At 42.8% G+C, this 24288-nt stretch overlaps 1 protein-coding gene across 3 annotated transcripts in view; it reads left to right on the top strand.

Annotated features, from left to right (window-relative positions):
- Positions 1-8249: 8249 nt before the first annotated feature.
- The window catches only part of nlgn2a (neuroligin 2a), a 232551-nt gene continuing 216512 nt past the window's right edge, over positions 8250-24288 (top strand). For all 3 annotated transcript variants that reach the window (XM_059355476.1, XM_059355474.1, XM_059355475.1), the window contains exon 1: positions 8250-9035. The gene's annotated coding sequence lies outside the window, so the exon portion shown is untranslated. The remainder of the gene's footprint in view (positions 9036-24288) is intronic.

The following is a 24288-nucleotide window of genomic DNA, read 5'->3' as shown; positions in this document are numbered from 1 at the left end:
CGGTAAAGAAGGATACGATCCCAGACCCCAAAGGGATAAAGGTTTGCTGAGGAGCAGAGATAGGAAAACAGGGAGGGAGAGGAGAGGAGAGGAGAGGAGAGGAGAGGAGAGGAGAGGAGAGGAGAGGAGAGGAGAGGAGAGGAGAGGAGAGGAGAGGAGAGTGGTAACTGTGCAAGGTGGAGGAATTCTGAGAGAGCATGGGAAATGGGAGACAGGTTGAGAGCATTGTAAAAAAAATCAGCCCCAACTCCCTCTGGTCCCATGCAAGGTGAGAGTGAAGAAGAGAGAGGAGGAGAAGGAGGTGGAAGAGCAGATTTCTGCAAGGATGGAAGTGGATGTAAAATAAGAAGAGAAGGTGGAGGATGGAGAGAGATGAGATGAGGTGGACGAGGAGTGTCGTGTATTGGTTTTACTGACATGTTAATCATCTTAATTATTCATTTTTTATTGTTTTATTTTGGTACATTGGTTTGTCTGTTGTATATAAATTTACCTTTACATCCCACTTGAACTTGAATGTATTAATGATGGAGGTTTTGTTTGGAGCCCTGCCTCCCCTCGTTTTGTTCTTCATTGAATCTTGAGAAAAACACATGTTGTTTAAGCACCTAAATGCTCCCGTGTGTTCACCAGCTGCTGGAAAGGGAGTTGATTGTAGTGATGAAAGTGAATCAAAACAGTAAAGTTGTGGGTTGTAAAGCAAAAACAATGACCTAAAAAGGCACTAAAACATCTTGCAGAGCTAAGTGGAACTGCAGAGTTAAGACCTTTGGACTCCAAGTTCGTATTTTTGGTTTGACAAATGGTTACACATTGACTTTACGCACTGACTCAGATAGTCTTTTGTTATTTTCATCTGACAAAAGCTTTTCCAAGTTGTTTGACCATTCAGAGCCACTATAAAAATCCAAAATGCCATCTGTTACTTTAAGCTGATTCACTTTGTTTCCCAGCACAAAACACCTTATGAAAAATTGTTAAACAATACAGATAATTTAAAGATAGATTTTCACAGATTAATGCAAAATGAGTGGAAATCATGGATGCTAGGTACTGATCGTAAAACAAAGGATGTGCAAAATATTACAGTAATGATTATGCCAGGCAGCTAAACGATAATTTCTTGAAAATGCTATTTACTCATTAGCCTCATTTGGGACTATCCAATGCACCCTTAAATGACTTATTAAATAACACATACGAAAAATACAGACTTGCTGGGATCAGCTCCAGCCCCCCATGACCCCAGTTTGGATATACTGGGTTGTTTGGGAACATTTCGTTCACTTTGAACTACTCTTTTGGATGACTGGGGAGTAATGAGTAGTCTCAGTGAGTGATACGTTCATTGTAAATGGTAAATTTGGACCTGCACTTATATAGCGCTTTTCTAGTCGCTGTACACTACAGACTGCGCTCATTCACCCTTTTACACACACATTCATACTGGTGGCAGAGGCTACCCTAAACGGTCCCACCTGCCACCATTGGGAATTCATTCACACACCGATGAACACAGCATCGGGAGCAATTTGGTGTTGAGTATCTTGCTCAAGGATACTTCAACATGTACGGTCAGGAATCGAACCACCAACCCTTCGGTTAGGGGCCAACCAACTCTACCAACTGAGCCACAGACGCCCCCATTGCCATGCAGTATGTTCCCTTGTCACGTTGCAGCTGCATCAGCTCAGTAAGGACAAGAAACAGAAATGATTAGTTCGCCACTATGTGTCCTCAAGTTTGAGTCTCTTGTTCATTTGTCACGTGACAGCTACCTCGTCACTGTAGAGGAGCTTAACGATTCATTCACGATGCATAACAATACTGTGCCGATCAGCATCCTAGTGTCTTAGGACTGTACAGTCTTTGGTTTTCACATGGTTTGAATTGGTTGTGACATTTGTGTATTATACTTTGTAGCAAACCATGCTTGCCTTCAGTGTTTGAGAACCACAGTCTTTTTGTACATTGCCCTCATGAGGGCTACAGTACTGCACTACCTAAAATAACCCATTGACGCCTGTAAAACCTCTGGGCGATTTTAAAATAAGCCCCTAAAACCTGAAGTTTTTCTGGAAATTCAACAGAAGTGTCAACGCTTCTACTAAATAATAGATTTTTCAGCCTCTGTAGCAGATAGAAATGAAATTCAAAAAGTATTTGAGAGCTTATACAAATACTACAAAAAGACATATCCACTTTCCAGGCTTCAATGGGATAAAGGAAATGAACGAAATTACTTAAAAAAAAGATTTGTTCAAATAACCATCGAAGAGTCAGTGATCCGAGTCAGTAAAAAGTAGTGCTGGGACAATGGAGCTTCGTGAAGCATTTGCTTTATTTACGGAGCCCAAGAGATGGTGCTCTTTGTTGAACAACAAAGAACAAAAGGCTGAAAACACACTCAATTATCATTGCTGAAGCCTTTTTTAAAGCCAAGACCGCCATCTAGTGGGGTCAAAAAATAAAGCAAATGCTTCACAAAGCTTCGTTGTCCTAACACTAGTAAAACGACTTGAACTTCCCAACACTAATTGGTTCAGCTTTTAAGTCCTGCCATATAGAGGGAATAATAAAATACATTTTCTGCCTGCTCATCAGCAGAGTTAAAACCAACTTTCTGTGACATCTTACTTCCTTTTCTTATGCCTACTGCCCAGGAAGAAATGTGAGCCTTCGTTAGCAAGTAGCATTAATAACCCTTGATCTGACTACAGAAATGATCATCTAGAGGGCAGTAATGCATCATTCTGTCATTTGCTATTAAAGCCAGATTTCATCCTGAATTCTCCTCACATATTTATTATTATATTATGGCAGAGGTCACACCTCGGGGTGACTGACAACTGACAGCCATGTTTACTGCTAAGTGCCGTTAACGCTCCGTTGAACTGCATAATTCTCAAGCTGTCTCACACCTGACTCATACAATACCTTCTCAGTAGCTGCTTTACCCCGCAAGAAATGATGTTTCAGCAAATGAATGACATTCAAACACAAGGCGGAAACATAAATCCAACCTTACAGTGATAAGTGTGAGAACTTATCAGACTGCCAGGAGGTAAACAGTGTGAGAGGAGGAGAAAGTGAGGTTGGAAGAGCACCGGTTACCAATCCGGAGGGCAGATGCCTCATGGTGGACAGGAAGGTAGAAAGAGAGATGAGAGAAAGGAGAAGAGAGAATAAATGTGAAGCTACAAGGAATTCAAGAAAGATTACCAGTGATGAAGGTCCAAGGGAAGAAGGGTAAATCAATGCAAGGAATACAGGCAGGGTGTGATGTAAGGGTGAGAACATGGAGGATGAGATGAGGGCAGAGAGGGCAGTAGGGTGAGGTTTTCAGCTTCCAGTGTCATACTGTATGAGTGTGAAGCGGTTAAAGGATAATCATTGCTGCAGGAACAGGAGGAGAATGAGCACATTTCATTCAAAGTGCATTTGTGCCATGCCTCTCTCCTGGCAAGCTAGCATCCAACTGTGCTAAAGCCCAGTCTCTTTTCCCCAAAACAGCTTTGTGATTAAAAGCTCCTGGCATCCACTAGCTGGAGTTCATTCTCAGCTATTTGGAATGACATCTTTGCAGGCCTTTTCCCCCCGCTGTGGAATGATAATGATGCGTAAAATGTGCACAGGTGAGTGCGTACAACAGTACCATTCTTAAAATTTGTCATAAAAAATGAGTTAATTGTTTCGCTTTTTGATATTCTTTTTTCAATCTCTGTCTGCAAACTGAGCAGGTTTGTGGGCATGCTCAATAGGTCAGGTTTCAGGAAAAGTAAATTAGGCGGAGAGAAAATGGGCTTTCTGCATACTCTGGGTGCCTCACACAGAAAGGTTAATGGCTTTATGAGATTGCAATGACATATTATTGCAAACACCTCGGAGCAAACAAATTATTCGATTGTAATATTGTGGAATGTAGCAGTTGTTGCAGCCTGTTGTTAATGGAATATTAAATCTACAGGCATGTGTATATGTGTGATAATGGCTTACAGCTGTGTGGACATATGTATACATGCTTATATGTATGCAGTTACATATGTGACAATGTATGTCTATGTGTGTGTAGGCATGTGTAAGCATGGATGGATTGCTGAACAGCTCAATCAGACACAGGCCCAGGGGCCCAAAGACTCAGGGCCCCACCTGGCCTTTACTTGCAAAATGTCACTGAAAGAGACGCGTTCCAAACGGTAAGAGACACAAAATGACCACAAAGACTCATAAAATGACTACAAAGAAATGCAAAACAACTACAAGAAGGGACAAGGCAACAACAGACAAAAACTTACAACAAAAAGACCAACAACACAATTACAATGTGACATAAAGCAACTGCAAAGAGACAAAAAACAACTACAAATAAATGCAAAATGACCACAAAGGGGACAAAACAACACTACAAAAAGACTAAAGCAATTACAGTGGTGGTTTAAGTGTCAAAATCTACTACAATAGGACACAAAAAACTACAAAGAGATGCAAAATGACTACAAAATGACCACAGACAAAAAAGGCTAAACAACAACAAAGTCTGTGTGTGTGTTGCTCCTCTGTAGGAGAACAGGCGGGGCCTTTTCCATGTCTGTGCCCAGGGGCCCATTGTCTCTGAGACGCTGTCAACACTTGGCTTTAGAATGTGTCTTACGTGATTGGATCACAAGTGGACAGATGAGACAGATCACATTTTAAACCTGTGTGTATTATGCTTATCCAAGGGTGTCCAGCTGACCACCAGCAACACCTTCGTAAACGGTCAAATCAAGATTAGACATCTGGTTTCACTTGCACCCCAACCATGTACATCAGTGCTACTTTCCATTTTTGGACCATTGGCAATCTGTCATCAAAACGACCACCATGGCCGGCATTGATGACATGTTTTTCTGTTAGGTCCTTGTTGTGGACGCATCAGCAGTTACACTATAAAATATATGTGGCCAAATGTGTCTTAGACCCTGTTTCCATTTAGCAGTAACATGTGGTCTGAGTGATCCGAACACAAGTGGACAGCTCTTAGTCAGTGTGTTCTCACCTTCAGTAGCTGCGTCTCCACATGCGTCTTCAGTGACCACTTGTGATCCGATTCCACTTCCCCGCTCTGTATGTAAATTTACACGTACATCATTTCCGTTTGAAATTACCAAATGCGTTTCTGTTTTTAACCGTATATCAGCCGGTTGCGACACAAGCCTTCCTTATCCTCCAAAATAAAGTTTGAGAAATGTCTGCATGGAGCACAGCTGCTTACAGGTGTGCAGCTGACAAATGTGCAGCTTTCAGTTGCTCATCACTCCCTGAGCCACCATCCGATCCTCCCTCACTCACATCCTGAGTGTCCTGGACATATCCTGTGTTCTGTTATTTTCCTCTTTTCATTTCTAACCGGCACATTTCAGTTTTTGCCCATACACGCCCGGTGTCTCCTGTTTTGATAATGGACACTTTTATTTTGAAAGAACGAGAAGAGACTTGATCCTGTCAGTCATAAAACTAAGCTGAGATTATACTGTAAAGATAACATCAAGGAGTTCAATGTTTTATGTTTTAGCGAAGAGGTATGAGGTTGGTTTTCACAGTAATCTTGCCTATTTAAATGTGTTTTTTGTTTAAATAAGTTTTGGATAAAATTAAACCTAGTAATTCATTCATCATTAAAAACTACACAGATCGATCAGGCAGGGGGCGGCAGTTAGGTAGGCGGCCCCTAATGTGGACAAGAGTCACCTACCCATTCTCACTACTATCTGAATGTGGACACATGCGGCCTGAACCACCTCTGAATGTGGTTTTTGACATCCGATCTCAATGCGTCCTGTCAGTGTTTTCACCTGTATTTAGAGCTGTCCACTTGTGTTCCGATCACTCAGACCACATGTTACTGCTAAATGGAAACAGGGTCATAGACCACCTCAGCCAGTGATTTGAGTGATCTGATCACAATTGCGTCTTAGACCCTGTTTAAACTTGTATTTAGCATTAACCGCTTGTGATCCATTTGCCAAAGATGCACTTCAAAACCAAGTATAAACGGAGACATAGTCCGCCTGTGCATATAAGTGTTAACACATGACTTTTTCTAGTTCTGTTCCAACTGTTTAATCTCTGAGCTGTTTCAAAGCTGAAAGATAGGAAAAGAGAGCTGGAGGCGGATGCCTGCAGGGGCCGAGGACCCCGGGGCCACATCAAAGGGCCTTTTGACTGGTCACTTATGCGTAGAACTGAGCTAATAATGCAAAACCCACTATAATGGTGTTCTGGAGGCATATGAACATACATAAACTCTACAGAGGAATTCTCCACAGACCTGCAGCTCCCCCTGGGGCTCTACAGTGGCAAACTGACCTCTAACACAACATATATCAGGACTGGGAGTGTGTGTCGGGAGGGATGGTGTGTGTGTTGTTTTGTGTTAAGGGAGAAGAAAAGGGACCGTGTGCATCATGATACATGTGTTTGTTATCGTGTATCAATGTAGTCCATCAGTGACAAACCACAAGGAGTTGTGTGAAACTGGCAGTGAAATGTGTGTGTGTGTGTGTGTGTGTGTTTGTGTGCAGATCTTGGTGTGGGCTCAGCTGTCAGGTCTCCCTGGTGGGCCATTACCTCTGATGCTTGGCTAGGGTCTATCAAGTGTAGGACATCAACATCACCCTTGTACATGAACACACACACACACACACACACACACACACACACACACACACACACACGGGCCCTCTACCTCCTCACCTTGGCCTGATGGGATATCACTGGGGAGAATGTACATCCACCACCAAAGACAATTTGTCTTGATAGCTGAGATCGTAGCCCCAAAGCGATCTCTCCCTTCCTCTCTTTCTGCCTCATCTGTGTCCCTCAGGTAGCTGGATGTGTCCGAAGGTAAAAAGCACGACAGGCTGACATGATGTTTTGGCTGATTGACGACAGCCTGGCTCCCCACATGAGTGGAGAAGCAGCCCTGCCTGGGGTTTATACGAGGAGGTGAATGAACACAGGCACATGGATGTTAAGCAGTAAATCTCTTCTACAATGAGATCTGGATGCCGCCTCAGAGCACATGGGCGTCATTTGGATATATCTGGAGGTGGCGCTCATTATACTTCAGCTTAAGTGACTGCAGATAGCAGCATGAAAACAAGCAAAGACAGAACCTAATTTGATTTTTCCTCCTTTTTTTCAGGAGACTTTTATCCCATGAGCTGGGAATTTCTGGCAGGCACCAGCCCACCAACTATGGATACATGGCTCTGCAGTGGGATAGTGACTGAGGCAGATGTTTGGCTGTGTTACGACCCAGGTAATAAGACCGACATGTGGCTGTGCAGCATCCAGAGGAGCAGGTGCTGCCACCGCACAGCCATTACCATCTGCATTGATGAGATCAGGGACTCAGCCATGCTGGATGTTAGATGGTTATTATCCCTTAAAGTAAAACATAAAATAAATAAATGTACAAGGTGGCAGAGTCAGCAACCCACACCCAAAAAATCAGTGTAATATTCCAAAGGGACCTATAGTGCTGATTAGTGAGTGCATCTCCTAATCTTAGTGTATATTATATCATTTTTTTTTATCTCCCTTGGTATCACTATAAAACTCATTTAATACCCCATTTGGCACTTAAAATACTACTGTGATATTTATCCCTCAGTGATTAACATGTTTATCCTCCTATAGGGATTATCTCTAGCAAATAGAGAATTACATGTTGAAAGGGCAAACTATGATGGATGGAGGGATGGAGATGAGCGAGTGAGGTAAGGATCGATGGAGGTGAATGGTGAAGTGATAGTGGGAAAGGAAAGATGCAGGATAGATGAAGAAAATGGGCTACTATCCCTTTAACGACTTCTGACGTCATGCTGATGCAGAGCTGCCCGGCTGGATGCGAGAGGAGGAGAGGGATGCCGAAAAAATGAAACTCCTCAGCACTAATTTTTCACATCTCTCTGCAGGAAAAGATGGAGACCAACTGCTCCGGATTAATGCCCATTTTCACCTCTGAGTGAGCGCGTGCTGACATCGCGACAGAAACGGAGGCACGCGCGACACATTTTTTTTTTTTAGCAGAAAAGCGACCATATTGAGGTCAGAGGAAAGCGTTGCCAAGGCGACCAGCTTGCTAGGGAGGACACTGCGGCGCGCGTCACACGCCGGGAACGAGCGTGCGCGCATTTGCGAGGGTGCGCACGTGCGCGCGCGTGCGACAGCGAGCTGAAGCGGTCACGGCATACAGACAGCAGCAGCAGCAGCAGCGGAGGAAGCATCTTTTCCACACAAGACTACGAGAAGACCGTGCAGCCAGCGTACTGCATGTCTGCCGTTACCGACACGAGCTAAAGCGAGCCGAGGCTTGCACCGTGACTTTAACCGGTGCTCGGCGTCGGAGGTTTCTTTGAGGGGATTTATTGAGGATTTATCGACGACGTCCCAGAAAAAAGCGGCTCAAAAACACGGCGACTATTGGTCAACACAGGTGACACTTCCCGGCTGTCAAATCTGCCCAGACCCCGCAGACACGATTTATCTGGGGGCTATTTTTGTCCTATTGAGGCCTCGTTAAAAACAGACATTCTTCCTGAGGCAAACTGGACTGTCAGCAGAGAAATTAATTAATATATTGCCGTGCTGGAGAAGACTGGGACTGAGCCGATCCCGCCTGCTCGAATGGGGGATCATACTATATCCTGCTGTATGTGGTGTGTAATGCAGTAGAGCAGCTTTATTTTTGCTATTCAGTGTTCAGTGTCCACTGACATTGTCTCCAGTCATGAAGTCCCACCTGCCGGCCCGGTTGGATTGAACGAGGTAGTGCTGTCGGAGGGGGGGAGCTTTTTGGAAGGTGGTGTTTTTATTTATTTATTTTATTTTTATTTTATTTTTTGAAGAAACAAGCACTTTTTGCTCGCTTGACATTAACCGCTGCTGGAGGAAGGTTTAGTGAAGAGGACGAGGAGGAGAAATCTCAGGAAAAAAACATCAGTGGGAATCTGGCAACCCACCAGCACCCGTGGATCACAAATTAACAGGTAGGCTGAGGTTTACATGACCAATGTCAAATTCTTTTAAGGAGATGATTCTTATTGATCATTCTAATTTGCATACTAAAAAAACGTTGTTCGAAATGATTAAAATGTGCATTAAATTAGCATTTTTTATTGTGTTTTAGGGATCCATAGTGAAAAAATGTTCATAAATGAGGATAAGAAGCAGATTATTCATCTCCAAATAAGGGAATTTATATACAAACATCCCATATCTGTTGCCTACATGTCATTTCTAAAATATATTTTTTTGGAGATACATGTTGTCAACAGGACACTGAAAACAGAAGCATTTGGAGTTTTCCAAAACATGTCTGCAATGAATGGCACCTTGAACTGTTTTTCGGCCATCAGCCTGTTGGATTTTGCATGTTTTTGTATATTGCATAGATGTGTATTGGCGTTGTCAAACCTGTCATGACTGAGTGGTGCCTAATGCAGATGAGCTGCTCCTTCATAACAGCGAAGATGTACCCTCTGTACCATTAATGAGGACTTGGACCCAGAGCTCCTCTGGTGGAATGAGAGAAACAGAGGCTGCTATTCAGTCGGGCTGAGCTCATTCCTCTGTCCTCATAACATGCAGAATTTGTAGCTTATTAATCAAAGTGCTTCGCTGCATCAATGCCGGGTCAGTCACTGCACATATGGTGATCATTGTGCACTTTTTAAATTGTGTATTGTCTGAAATAATGGTAAAATAAATTGGAGTGGAAGGGAAAATTTTTACAAGCAAACCAGCCTGTGTTGCTGACAGATGATTGAAATGATGCACACACACTCACAAAGGTCCCCCTTCAGTAGTTAAACCATCCTTCAACTTAATATGAGCATATCTTCATGGGGGCTTTATACTCAAAAGACCCAGGAAACGCCATGGCCATGAGAACATATTCCCCTAAATGCTCCCCGCCACACACACAAATGGATGCACACACACAGCACGAAGAATGGGGCGCATTTATATGCTGTGGCGGGTGTTGTGGGGCATTCGGATCGGCAGGGCCTGCTAGATGATAGAATTCAGCAGGGACAAGAAGACCTCTGTTCTTATCTGCGGCGACGAGAAGGGGAAGGCAGCTCGGCTCAGCTCAGCTCGGCTCAGCTCGGCTTCTCTCCTTGATTTAGGCAGCTAGCCTGCCCTACATCTCCTCTGTGGGGAAAAAGCATTTTAATAGAGGCGAGGAGGGGGGGGCGATGTGTGACTGTCCTTGTGCTAAATAGATGTTGTCACAGAGGAGTTGTTATTTATCTTGATGGCGGCTGGCTGGAAACTTTGAAGACCTGTGAAGATATTAAATGGGGATAAAGGTGGCACGCTAATGCATTGTGCAGAGTGATTGCAGGCATTTGTGTGTGAGAGAGAAATATGTACACACAGATTGTGAGAAAAAGGGGGGATATATTGTTGGGTATATCTGCAGCAATGCAATATTCTAATTCAGTTTGGGTCAGTGGCTGATTTGCAAAAAACACAAAGACCAGGTGGCCTTGTCAAGGAGGCCTGCACACACTACTTTATGTCTGTGAGCATCTTGCATGCAAGAATTTGTTTATTTCACATGTGCATCCCAAGCAAATGCATGAAAGACCCCTTAAAACATTCCTCAGTGCCATCCATCCTGGGCAAAGTGCAGCAAAGCTTGAGGCAGATGGGGCTGAGGCGTTCAAAGCGTGTTGTCTGGTAGATTGATGGCTCCTAGCGCGGGTCGCTAAGCAGTCAACAGATGCAGGCTAGTGTTGTGACAGCATTGGTTGAAATAGCCATCACAATCACACCCAATAACACATTCACAGTCCCTTTTAAAAGCCCTACCTGTCCCTTAACTGCTAATTTTATCCCTCACTATTTATTTTTACTGTGGATAAATCAGTGACAGCAGGTCCCCCAGTGTGTTAGGATGTTTTCTGACTGCGCGGATGACAGCAGTTGCTGCTAATTTTAGGTGAGGGATGTCATCTGTGTAAAAAATCTTCAACGATATGGCAGCTGACATGTTGACTGGAGAACAGGAGACTCATCTGATGAATGCTGGTGAAATTAAATGTTTGTTTAGCAAATGCGAAATGAATTAGTAAAGCCGAGGCTGGCTGAACACGTAAGTCCTCAGGGAGGCGCTGTTGTTCGTATCGCCCTTCTGTTCCGAGGAGCCGAGTAAGGAAACTATGTCAGTCATCGCTTTGAAGGTGTAGGAATGCATTTTCAGGACTGCTGGCATAATTTTATTTCCCTAACGGCGGGACTATGTCTCCTACTTTTCAGCGAACTTGAAGGTAACAATGTGACAAACTGTACAGTTAGTGGTTGTATAATTGATGGAATATTGAATAATGGTGGGAACCGGTTTGCAGGATTTGTTTAGAAAAGGTGACTGAGAGCAGTGTTTTTGACAGACACACACATAATGAACACCTCATTTATGGGAGTAACACAGAATTATGTCTCTCTGGGACAACTTGGGCCATGAGCAGGGTGGCAACTCACAAATATTTTATTCTAAATTATTCTGCCCATTATTTTCTAGGTCGTTAATTATTCTGTCTATAAAATGTCAAGAAATAGTGAAAAATATCCATCGTTGTTGGCAGCCTCAGTCTTGTCAGAAGGGGAGCTTAATAATGTGAATTTAGAGGGAAAAACTGTCACGGCCATTTTCAAAGTGGTCCCTTGACCTTTGACCTAGAATATATCTGAATGACAATGAGTTCTATGAGTGACTGACCGTTTTGACTCTTGTGGATTCAATGAGCCCAGATGTATTAATGTGTGGTAATGTTGCTGCCTTTAGAAGCTATTTCATTGTATTGAAACCATTTTCTGAACTTGACCTCACTGTATAAAATTACATGTGACCTCTACAACAATCACAGCCTCATGAAACGTTACAACAACAGACTAAACGAGACCTAGGGCATTCAAAGGAAGTATGGCTTTTCTCTTGTATTAACTATAAAGTTAAGAAATCTCCAAAATGTATGAAATTTTCTACACACACACACACACACACACACACACATTTTTTATCAACTGAAGTGGTAAAAAAAAAAGATACAATTCAGCACTCAGATACAACCCCCCACCCCTTTAAAAAGGAGTCAGGGGTTAGGGTTAGATGCCCAATTTGCCGAAGATATTCAGTTAAGTATCTTTTAAATACAGAACAGCAGGAAATATCCCTACTTGAGTAGCTAAAAACAGCATTTTCTGCCATTTATGCATGAAAAACTGATGATCAAAATAGTTGGCCATTAATTTTCAGTTAGCTATTCGATTCGTTGACCAATCGTTGCAGCTCTGACAAAAGATTCAGGTCAATATTTTGATAGATTCTCTGACACACAAAAAAATTCAACCACCAAAATCTGTTTTTCTCTGCCTCTCTTGTCCAAAAATAAAGCTGATTAAATGGAATAGCTCTGCAATGAATGCTCCTTTTTAATATAACGAGGCTTGGTAATTGACAACAAGCTGTTCACAATGAGAATATGCCTCTCCTTCTCCCTTGAGCACCAGTCTCCCCATGTAATCACCCATGTGTTTGTTGTCATGGGTGTAGGCTACCATTCTCTCTACCCATTGAACGAATTTGACTTTTGAACTACCTCCCTCATCCGCCGCAGACAGTATGTTTCTCTAAGACCATATATAATCTGCACGACTCCTTCCATTGCCTTTATTCCCCATTCGTGTATTCATTTCTTTCTCCTCTCCATCCATTTGTGGCCGACTCATTCATTTGGTTCAAAGGGAGCCTGGCTGCTTTTTGCAAGGAGTGTGTGTCGTTGCTATGGCAGCATCTTTTTGGAAGGATAAGTCCCGCAAAGATTTTAAACCTGAAGCTTTTGTGTTGTTATCACTGGTTTGTATGTGTGTTCTTGAATGTGTCCGTGTATATTAAGGCTGCAAAATTAATCAAAAAACAACTGACATCACCTTATCGACTTCTGCAGTGTCCAAATTGCTGGAGGCTGCATTTTTTCCTCCATGATAAAGCCCAGTAAACAGTGTTCTCTGGTGCTGACATGAAATCGTTACGGCCAAATATTTCATTTCATTCAAAAAAGGCAAACCTCAGCATTAGCATGTCTTATTTACTCTTAGCTTGTGAAAAAGCATGTGCAAAAGCTCATTTTTTTGTAATACCATGCAGTCCATTTTGCTCTTAGAGATATTGAAAGGGTAAAAGATGATATAATACTGTTGAGGATTGTTCGCTGAGGAGGGCACCTCCATCTTCCCTGCTCTATGTGTCTGTTTTGTTGCCATTATCTAAGAGCGCTGGTTTCCCACAGTGGCCCATCTCTCTCCTTTGTCTAAGCCTGTTGAATAAGATCTTTGCTCTCTGGGGTGCAGGATGGAGAAGAGGGGTTGAAACCATTACTTGTCTCTTGGCTCCATTCTTCCTCTCTCTTTCTCTTCGCCTCAGTCTTCATCTTTTTCATCACACTGCAGTATTTTCTGCTATTTTGTTTGTCCCCCCTTTGGTGTTGCTGGTTCTCATGTTTTCCCCCTTTCCCAAACATTCCTTCGTCTGTCTCCTCCGCTTGTCTTCAAACGCCCATGTCGTCAGTCAACCGGAGGCAAACATCGGCGTAGTGTCCCCCGTGGGCTCATTAAAGGTTAGATCAAGGTTGAACACTGTGATACATTTTGATCGAAAAAATTCCCGATGTTTGCCTCTCCACCCAACAGCGGCAGCAACCTTCACATCGCCACTCCTCCCACCTCCGGCTAGAACACACCTGACCACCGGCCAAGATCAATGAACATTTACTCCTCTATTCTTCAAAGAGATAAAAGCCAAAGGAAGACAGGGACAGTGAGAAACCACCCAGAACAGCCATCGGCCAGCTCCAAACTGCTAGCAAAAACCTGCAAAGATTAAAACCACTGCTGAGTGATTTTCGAACAAATAATTCCATTCATAATAGAGGTGCAAGTCCACAATGGGATTTCATGCCTCTGTGTTGCAGAGTCAGGCCCTGAATAGAAAGTGTGATACAGATTTGATGGAATCAACAGCACTGGAGTCAGCAGCAGCCGGGATTAAAGACATCCTGCTTTCTGGCCAATCAGATTGACTGACAGTCAGAATCCATGTTGCTCTGAGCAGTGCAGCTGATCCCTCTGGCGAACTGAATGACTTCCCTGTATTTTTCTGGTGCATTCATGGGAATTCTACCTGTGTGCTTTGTTTTTGTCCTTAATACCCCTCTGCAATCCTTTTCATGGTCCAGGGATTTTACACACACAAATCTCACTTTGACACAACAGTAGAGATTAATGTGTTCATGAAATATCCCTTTTTTTTTGTTCCCTCGTGTTATTCATAACGATCTTGTGCACATGCAGCACTGCAGTGCATCTTTGTCTGATGAGGACACACCGCCTGTTACATTTCGCCATCGATGGGGACGCGCTGAAAATGAGTGAGTTATGGTATTGACTGCATCTCAAGGTCAGGAGTAGCCACATCCTCGCGAGTACTCCCACAGTAAACCCTCAGCATCGCAAACAAGCTCCGGGTCAACAGGTCTAGAGACAGGCAGGTAGGCAGGCCGCTATTTCTGCCCTCTTACCCCAGTCACATACAGAGAGAGGAGGAGAGAATGTGCTCTGAAAGTCAAGTGACCACGGATGTCACAAGGAATGGAAAAGAGCAGCGGTAGCAAGCTGAAGAGCAAACAAGAGGGTGTTTTTTATTTTTATTTTTTTAAAGCAAGCTGCGAAGGAGCATACTGTACAGCCAGGAGAGAGAGAGGGAGGGAGATACATGCCACAACATTACAACACCACAATCTCTATTTTGCACTCTTAACATCTGCTATATGCTACCTCTTCCCTGCTGTTACACACATTAGTATGGGCTGACACACCACCACACATATTAGTATGAGCTGTCAGCCGAAGCCCTAACAACTAGCTAGAGAAAGACCAGTTGAATGGTAATGCTGGCAAAGGAAGCAGCAGCAGTAGTAGCGGTGTTGGCCAACATGCTGAAGTGTTATCACTGTGGCTGCACTGTATAATGATGAGGGTTGTTATAAAACACACATATTTCTCTCTTTTGCTGGTGTGTGCCGGCGCCTCAGTCAGTCAAACATAATGAGCCTCCGTGGTGGCATAGCCGGTGGCTATCTCATAGAACAGGCTCGGCCGTTTTCCATTTGATGTCCGTCTGTTTACATAAGTGACGGTGGGTCGCGGTGGTTGGGCTTGAGGCATGGCCGAAGCTGCGGGCTAATGGGAACACTTGAGGATGCAGAGATACCAGTCGCTGCTGTCGGTCTCCCAGGGGTTACTCCTGCTGCTAGGAGTGCTGCCTGGAGGAGCTCTGGATGAGCTGTTTTCAGCAGCAAAGTCACTATCTCTACTGCTGTGACGGTTATTGTTGAGGAGTGGATGTGTTGGGTGCATGTAGGGTGGTGAGTCTGGTCTCAAGACCACTCTTGCACTTGACTTGGTCTCGACTCGGCTACTAAGAACAAGTCAAGTTGTTTCGGAGATCAGCTGAACAGAATTGTGCAGAATTGGCTGATTCTACCAACACTGTGAATTAAATTTGTTTGATGTTACAAGATACTTGCTTCCCACGGTCATGGAAAACCTAGAAAAGTCATGGAATTTCAAAAATGTAATATTTCCATGCTTGTAAAGGTTGTGGAATTAGTTAAATCCTTGAAAGTTTGAATCTTTTGTATAATGAAAATAATTGGAATAGTACACTACCATGGATAACCTTCCATATAATACGGGCAAATTTGGTTTTCTGTAACTTTTGATTATTTTTTCCCTGTATTCTGCCTTTCCCTCCTTTTTGAGATGACATTTCATTAAAATAAATGTATCTGATGCTTGACGGACAGATTAGAAAATGTTCTTGGAAACAACAGTATGAGCTTACGCCTACATACTTAGTTTTTCAGACTTGCATCCACTTATTCATGACAATTTTAATATGGATCCTTAAAGTCATGGATTAGATTATTTATTTCTATCCGTCCAAACTCCTGAATCACTATATTTGTATTATAAAAATGGCCTATTATGGTCTTGAACAGGACTAGATATGCTCTGGACTTCTCATTTGCCATTGTACTTGTTCTTGACTCCGACCAGGTCTTGTACTTGACTTGAACATGATTAAGTTGGTCTTGACTACAACCCTGGGTGCATGCATGCATGTCCAGTTGCACGCCACCTCTTCAACCTCACTTTAAGAACTGAGTCTCAACCCCTCCACCTCTGAACAAATGGAGCGTTTCAAGTACTCCTGTATGCCGTCGAGCTCCAGTTGATGCATTGTTACTGCTGCTGGGCTTTAGCTGTCGTGATGGCGGACGCTAATGAAAAGAATAAGCCTACATAGTGAATTAGGATGTCTCCTCCTTGACAGGCCCTTCCTTGTTTCTGGATGTGTTTGTGTGTATATGTGTGCGTGTATATGTGTGTGTGTGTCTGTGCCGGGTAGGGGCAATAGCAGAGCCACGACAGTGATGAATGAGCACCAGAATGGCAGTGTTACACTTTAGCGCTCGATGATGCCAAGCAGGCAATGATCATCGCTGTTATTGTCACAATCAGCAAAGAAAACACTAACCCGCAGGATGAACAGGGACACACACACATGTGCATGTGAACACACACACACACACACACACACACACACACACACACACACACACACACACACACAGTGAAAGGTTCTGCCTTTGTGCCCACACTAATGAGCAAACGCCTCAAAACCTTTGGCACGCCTTTCTCCTTTGATTTGTTTTAACTAAAGGCACTTTCCTTTTGTTTTCTCTTAATATTTAAGGATGCGGCATGTGTATCCTCCATCCTTCATAGAAAACAATGCGTGTTGGTTGAATCATTCATCTGTGGCTCTTCACACTGTCTCTCAAGGCTGAAGCAATTCCTCTGCTGACAAATGGCAGCAGGAAAGAGGGGCTAAATTCCAATCTGTGTGGATCACTCCTGGGCCAAACACCCTGCATGGGCAGATTTTCGTGGACTATACTTGCTCAGGTAGCAGCTCACAGCACCAGGAACATAAATGTCAGTGTTCTGACTCTGTACCCGAACTTTATTGAGTGCACTTATCTGCTACCCTCAGGCTACAGTATCTTGGTGAAAATGACTCATCTTCCCTGTGCGGTGCCCTTCATATGTCCCTTCTGACTGTCTGGAAGGTGTAAGAAAGAGGAAAAGGGATTTTGTGGTTACACATTTAGGATTTTAGAAGGCAAGAGCGGTCACAATGGGAATAAAGAAGATTAGAAATTGTATAGGAAGCGTGGACTATAAAGGTAAAAGGGACAGGGATGTATAGATGGATTGTAAAGAGGTAAGGGGACCAGCTCCCCATTAGAGTGAGAAAGATAGGGCCTTGTCACCTTAATTAGCCAGGGTAAGGGAGTGTAACCTTGATCACATGCTAGTTCTAGCAGTTAATGAGTGGTGAGATTGCTTTGCTGGATTATATGTTAACGTGTATCGCTTTTAGATGACGGAATGTGGTTTGCATGGGGGGTGTTTCTGCAAAGATGAAGACCTGGGAAGAAGGCAACCAGAGCTCCCCTGGTGCCTACATGAAACAATCTCTTTCCATTTGGGTTTAGACTCCAGAGACTTGGAAATAAGAAGGGGGAATAGGAGAAAGGGGGCGGCGATTTAGGAGGATGCAAGTCAGCAGGATATTCTGGCCCTGTTTCTTTCACTTCTCTCCCTCTCTCTCTGTCTCTCTCTCTCTCTCCTTTTATGGGGAATAAACACATTTCAAAGGATGAGCTCTATCGCTCTCACCGAAGAACGTGCCTCACATTCTGGAAGGCAGAACAGATGCGTGTGTGTTGTGTACATACGGCAGGTGTGGATGTGTGTGCTCGGCAAATCTCCTTTCAAGATTTTTTTGACGAGTAAATATCTGAATTGATTTTCAAAAGGTCTCTGAAAGACTGCCCCATGGATTGCGTTCTTGACATCTTGTTTTGCGAGACTTTGACAAATCTGAAGAGGTGGAGTAGTATCGATTCAAGTAGGTGAGCCGATACTTCATAATCATCACTAACTAGAACTTCCCACCAGCGAATTATTGGATGGGCCCATTCAATTTAGTTAAGCACACAGGGGAATTTGACTCCCACGGTTGGCTCCACATCCTGCCAAAATCTGTCTACCTCTCTTGTCATCACCCTCCTAACCTCCCCCCATTTGCCCTTCCATCCTCCCCCTTTCTTTTCTGCCACTAGCCACTCTAGCCAGCCACTGCCCTCTCCATTTTCTCCTTCTCTCCACTTAATTAACCCATTGATCAGGATGCTCATAAATTAGTCCTCTGGAGAGGCCCTCATAGAGCACTCTTCCCCTTCGTTCACACCCCTAACCCAAAGCGATTCTCTCATTGGCCACACTGTTCCAAACAAGGTCCCAGGGCCACCCTAAGCCTCAGTCGTGTCATCATTTGAAGCCAAATGTATTTTTCAAAATTCCAGTCGATTCAGCTGCCCACAGATTTACGACGGGGTGGGAGCTGGAGAGTGTGGAAAGAGGCATTAAGGCAAGTGGGCAGCAGGGAGTTAGAGGTCAATGCTGCTCTTGTACAACCCCTCAATTCATTAGACTTGCAACCTTTTCATGGCACCCCCCTTGTGTCTGTAAATGTTTTCCCCTTCCTTCCGTCTCTCTCTTTTGCTCTCTGTCTGACCTGTTCTCTGGAGCAGGGTGCTGGGTGCCTGCTCTGAGATTTGCCCAATTAGGAGGATCTCAGAGATCATTATGGAGGGAGGCCATTATAACAACCCCATTCCCAACATCCTCTTGACCATTTTTTCCATTTCTGTCCTGCCTCTTTACTCTTTCCTGTTTACAATTCTCTAAAGTTCCGCCTTATCTTCATTCTTCATCATACATTTTTCCTCTTATTATACTGCCATTCCTTCCTTTTCCTATGTTTCTACCTGAACCTCCGGGCTGACGTCCTTTAAGCAGTCCGTAATACACTCCCTTTGCACTTAAATCCCCTTCACCCTTACCCTACCGTATGCCTGCAATGTTTTATCCGTACCCCATGGTGCGTCACACCCTTTGCACCCTGTCTAGTTTTCATCCTTGCCTAACGGAGTGTTCAGTGGTGTTAAATGGATCTGAACCAGCAACGTATGTAATCTATGGTCCAATTCAAGTTGTGGGGATGGTTTGATTTAAAGGGCTTGGCTCACTGGTACATGATTCATTCATATCCCGAGGTCTCCTGCTAGGGCCACAGCCAGGGATTGGAATTTTAACTGAGCCAGAAGCTATGTGTGCGCTTGTGGAGGTCTGTTAAATATAGAATGCTTTGGCAAACTGCAGAGGGGAATGCATATAGAAGAGAAATATTTTCTGTTAAGAGAGTAGCGACAAGAGCTTTGTCACAATAAAGCTCACATGGGGAAGCACTTTTGTGGCACAGGGGAAATATACTTTCCCACCACCACCACCACCACCACCACCTCCACCATAGTGAGCTGGGTTTGCTCCATGGCTGTGATGCTTCCAGCTGCACTTGGTGCTTCATCAACACCTTTGGCAGGTACCATTGGGAGGTAGTAGATTTTTTCAGGAATCCTGTGGGTCACAAGATTCCTGTAGGACCCCCGTGGGATGGGAGTCAATTTTACTGTTTATCAAATGTAGAAAAGTCAGCAGGAGTGGGCAGGATGGGAATCATTATAACAATATTTTTTATACATAAATAAATAATACAACTGATAGACTCCAGCCAATGTGCTTTTATGTTTTTGTGCTACTAAGTGAAGGCGTCTTAACATGGGAATGGGATGGGAGTCATCCTTTGAAGATTGGGATGGGACTGGGGGTGTGCCATCATTCAAGATAATATCTGTAAAAATGTTTATATGATAAAGAAAATGCTTATCGCGATAATGGCAACATTACTCCTTCTTGACATAGTGACGTCAAATCATTGATTTCAAAACTTACTGAAGTTAAAGTAAAAAAGTACCAGCAACAAAATGTACTTAACGTAACAAAAAAACCCTCTTTTGTTTAGTTTATTCTGTATATATTGTTGTATAATTATTTTTGATGCATTTATGTAAGCAGCATTTTACTGTCACCAAGGTAGAGTTAATTTAACTACTTAATATACTTTTATGTGATTTAATTTATAAAATTGTTTAATCATGTTTCTTATATTAAATATTTGTGTGAAAAGAAAGTACACCTGGCAGCTTAATGTAGTAGAGTGGAAAATAAATGGAAATATGCAAGTTAAGTAGATGTACCTCAAATTGTAATTAAGTACATGTACTTTGTTACATTCCACCACTGACATTTGCAGTAATATTTTTATTATTTTATAATAATATAATATTTTTTAATACTTCCATTTTGCACCGAAGAGTCAAGAGTCATTTTTTTAATTTGCCAACTGTCGAGATTTGCAATTTATTTATTTTGTTGTACAATTTTCATTTATACAAACTTGAAAAGAATAATAATAAAATTCATATTTTCAAAAAATCTTTCAGTATATTGTCATATCATCAAGGATATTGTTATTGCAAAAATATCCTGAACCCTTTTTTTTGTTTTTTGTTACTCTGCCATTGGGTTGTGATGAGTACAGGATTTTTTCGGGGAGTGCGATGGAAGAGAAGTGGAAATTCACTCCCATGCTACTCTCTATTGGGTAGAAAGTCAGTCAGGGATCATATCACTTAACTGCTTAACAGTATTGGCTCTACAAGTGCTTGTGTACCAACCTTTGGGGCACATTACACCCATTTTGGCGAAGCTCCTCACTTACAGACTGCCACCTTAGGCACCCATCCTAGACCAATAGAGGGTGTAAGAAGTGACAAGACTCTTAACGATATGTTTTTATGCCTGCAATGTTTTTACCATTTTGCATGTTTGTTTTGTTTGATATCCCTCATAACCTTGACAAGTGGCACTTCTGTTCTGTGTGAAAGGATAGCTCTTACAATAGCAATAAAAACATACACGCCCATCCCTTGCGGCCTTCTGCAAATAAAAAAGAGGCAAAGACAGTGAAGATTCAAAGGTACAGAATGCCTGCGGGGCTAAGAAGAACCGAGCATGCCCAGGGGGTGGTGAATAGATTCCTTTCTGCTCATGTGGTGGCCTACTGTTGCTAAGGCTTGAGGGAAAATATCCTGTAGACGATGTTATTGCCTTGTGTGACTAAAGAGATCCAACTCACGGGGTCTGCCATGGGGTTATATATCTGTATCCATCTCTTTGTGCGCGTGATGGAGGAAATACACGTCTTTTTTTTGTATCAAAGTGGCAGGAGCAACATATCAAAATGTGTGTATGCATCTGTGTTTTGAGCATAGTATGATAATGAGGCACTGCACTGGTTTTTATTACCTGCTGTTAATATTCTGACATTTGACACAAGTTTAAGGGGCCCGACGTTCTCATTGTTATCTGACCACATTGTGTCGGACTACTGGCTTCTGTATGCCTAAGTGGCTCTCGGCCTGTCACGCACATGCACACACGCAAGGACACACACATGCAGGTTTGCTAGCCTCGGGCATATTTCACTATAGCTGTCACTGCAGCATAAGAGTAAATATGTTTTAGGGAATAATCTGATCTGCCAAGTGCCCTCTCCAGCTCACAAGTCTTTTCTGTACAACAGTTATAATGCTATTACATTTACTCTTGTCAAAGCCAGACTTCAAGGTCAGTCACGACAGACAGGGATTTAGAGTCAGAGCTGAGCAGGGAACAAGTTAAACATTGTGGTTTTACGCATTAGAGTAAAATGATTCCCAAGGGTCCTACAAGTCAAGGTCAGTGATAACACTATCACATATGGTTGGGTGGGATATTAAACACCACCCCAACTTTATCCCTGAAGTGACAGAGACAGAGATTAGTACACCTGTCAGCCCTGCAGTCAGCAAGTTTATATGCATAACAGTCTTGTACTGTATAAAGAATCCTGTTTACAATGATTATTGACTAGGACATCAGCTTAATCTTATTTACATCCAGTTTTTTCACAGTTTCTATGGAACGTTTATTCTACATTTTCACCAATGCTCGCTCTGCAGAATCTTGAATGCTGATTCAAACTCCCATATGTAGCATAAAAGTATGGTTTTATTATTCTAACACCGCGTATGTCTTGGCATGTCTAATACGAATAGAAGTATGAGATCCACTCAGAAAGCATAGATGTGTGTTGTCTTTTATTAAACACTATTCAGCATGTAAAAGTATCCATATGAGTTCAAGTTGCTCCCATGAGCTCGATCATCTACATTATGGAGTATTATAGTTTTGGAGGACATTACAACACTTGTTTTAACATTGTTGGAACATAGATAATCTGAGGTCATGGAAAGAAATATTGTCTGTAAAGAAAACTTTCTTAAGTAGAAAGCTCCTCGAAGAGCATAGACCAAGGCCATATTCTATCTCACAATGTTAATACAATAGTGAAAAATACGTTTTTGTATTCATCCCATGATTCAGATCCACTCTGAAGTTTAATGGGTTCTTCCTTGGACAAATGCTACACCCTTTCACCAAGTTTCATGAAAATTGGTTCAGTAGTTTTTTCTGTCCTCCTGCAGACAGACAAACAAAAACCGAACCGCAAACATGTTATCCTTGCATGCCGGTAGTAATGCATGTTGAACCTTTGTTGTACTCGGGCTGGGTAAAATATTCATATGATTTTTTTCATATGTGTGATAAGAAGTACCTTGTACGAAGACTTCATGACGAATTAATCTTTAAAGACCCTCCCCCTCCACCTACTATACCTTAATCCCTACCATTATCCTCAACCTGGCACCAGTGAAGTGGTGGTAAATTATGACTTGCAGTCAGTCATCATCATAAAGCTCCGTTCAGCTGACACCAGTGTCGAAACCCCAGCTGTAAGTACCCGGCATCAGACTGGGGGGGAAGGGCTTTTTTTATTGCAGTCTCATATCTCTGTAGCCCGACAACACCCATCCTCAAAGCGTTTGAAACCACCTAGTTAAAGTAGCATATGATATTTATTTTACCTTTGTTCATGTTGTTTTTAGTTGTATCCACGTGTGTGTCTGTTTTTTTTTGCTTTGTAAGACTCAAATTCACTGTGTCTGAGACTAAATGGTAGTTTAGGTAGTACCTCCCTGCTTTCAGTGCTCCTTGTGTTAAAAAGCAACACACTAAATTGGAACCAACATCCAGTCTATCATGTTATCTCGGACTGATGCATGATGGGAACAGGCCCCAGCACAAAGCGGGAATCATCATTCACTTGGCTGCCTGTGTCTGTGATGGAGTAGCTGCTGCGGTGCAGGACTATTGTCGGCTCTTTGCGTCACATTATGGACGACAAGCAAAGCCTCATCTGCATAAACAGCTTCTCTACATTGAGAAATATATGAAAGCATCCTGGAGGGATAAATGCAAAGGAGAAGAAAAACACAGTTTGTAATTTTAATGGGTATAATTTGCATTTGTATGCGTGAAACAAACGCTCTCTGTAACTCCCATACCATAGACACATACGCAAGCAAACACATGGCTTAAAATTACAACTTTGTGCACAACATATGCACACAGGATTGGATCGTGCAACATCATTTGAGAATTTGCGAAAAAGAAATGTTTAGTAAATGTATGCAGACACACCAAGCACGCTCACATGCAGTCTGCACACATTAAACTCACTCAAGCATGAAAGGTGCTTCCCTTAAGTATCAAATTACACACACTCACATGGGCACGCATACGCATGATCGCACATACACACTCTGTGACACATGCCAGATACTTACCATAAACACTGACACCTGTACATCCACAAATGTGCACATTACCGCACATGCCACATGCACCATCTCTCAGTGGCTTGTAAGTGGTACAGTTGACTGTTGCATCTATTTATCACTTTGTGGCAGAAATGTCACATCAATGGTTGGCTCTCGCATGAAGCACGCTGACAAGTTCACTCGCATTATGTCTCTGTATCTTGGTTGCCAAGGAGAATATTCGTTTTCTTCTAAAAGGGCGCCCTAAGTACCTTGCTCTATCAAAACACATAAGTCAGAGCTTCTACCTAATGTGAGGCGAAGTGTGATAATACAGCTGTATAACACTTCTTGTCCAGTTGACTTTTATCTAGGGCTGTCCACTGAAAGAGTTGAATTATCCACTGGTGACCCCCTAGTTTTCAATTATTTTAATTTT

The sequence above is a fragment of the Centropristis striata genome, chromosome 17, assembly GCF_030273125.1.
Source record: "Centropristis striata isolate RG_2023a ecotype Rhode Island chromosome 17, C.striata_1.0, whole genome shotgun sequence".
NCBI lineage: Eukaryota > Metazoa > Chordata > Actinopteri > Perciformes > Serranidae > Centropristis > Centropristis striata.
The sequence above is the reverse complement of the archived record's forward strand: the minus strand, read 5'-3'. Positions and strand labels throughout refer to the sequence as shown.